This window comes from Buceros rhinoceros, unplaced genomic scaffold (assembly GCF_000710305.1).
Source record: "Buceros rhinoceros silvestris isolate BGI_N320 unplaced genomic scaffold, ASM71030v1 scaffold12659, whole genome shotgun sequence".
In the NCBI taxonomy this organism is placed as follows: domain Eukaryota; kingdom Metazoa; phylum Chordata; class Aves; order Bucerotiformes; family Bucerotidae; genus Buceros; species Buceros rhinoceros.
Window position 1 is genome coordinate 34,522 of NW_010432172.1, and position 1,148 is coordinate 35,669.

The window sequence follows — 1,148 nt, forward strand, 5'->3', positions numbered from 1 at the left end:
TTCCCTGCCCCGTCCCAGCACTTCAAGGCATGAGATGGCTCTTTTGGAGAGAACCGGAGCCTGCTGTGCAAAGCCTGGTACTGCACGAGCTGTCCCCAGCGTCCCCAGGAGCGCGCCCAGCCCCACAGCACAGATGAAAGGCAGTTGCTGCGTGTGTTTGTGTGTGTGTGTGTGTGTGAGAAGGGTTTATAAATCTGTCCCGAGACCAGGAAATCTCCTGCACCTTTTAGGTTTAAGAGAAGTTGACTTCCTGTTGTATTCCCAGATAACGCAGCTCTGATCGAGCCCACTTGTAAATAGCTTAATAGATTTAATCAGTTCCTTTGGAAAATGTTGTGGCTTCCGCGGAGTTTTAATTCGGTCCCAGGGAAAAGCTCAGAAAGGGCAGTTGCTGCTCCTGCTGCAAGTGAAGTTGGCAGCTTCCACCCCTCCGGACCCCAAAATCACTGTAACCCACGAGAAAACAGAACTGCAGGGATCCTCCTCCTGTGCAGAGAGACCAGGAAACCCAGGCGGATCCTGAACCCGCAGAGCTCAGATTTACATACCGCTCTCTCCATCACTCCTAATCTGACAAGAGTCAATAGGAACACCCAGGCACGTGGTTGGTCGCTGCCTACCTGCACAAACACCCCGGCTTGGGATCCGCACGGAGTTTTTTCCCCCTGACTGGGAGTTAGAAGGGGCAGCGGCCGCCAGCCCGAGGAAATGCCTTCCCACCTCGTTGCCCATCCCGCCAGTTTTCTGGCAAGGCAGAGAGGAAATCCACAAGCGGTCAAAGTGGAGCCACTGCAGCCCTGCAGCCCATGTCAGGGGGTCAGAATCATAAAGGAATCAAGCAACTAAATATATTTCTTGGGGCAGGTTGCAAGGATGAGCCACACAAGGGTGTCCAGATGGGGATTTTTTGTCCTGTTGCCTTCCTGGAGATCCTTTGTCCTAGCAGCGGGATGCTTCACGGGGGTTGCTTTCCTGCCCTCCTGAGCACCAGACTGGGATCAGTGGGAGACACCGTGTCATCATGGCATCCATTCCAGCCAGGCTGGGGTGGCTTTGCACAATGGGGCCACGCTCCATAAAACGCAGCAGCAAGAAAAAGCCGGTGAAGCTGAAGCACCAGATCGGCCCTTCAACTCCCAGTGTCGCCA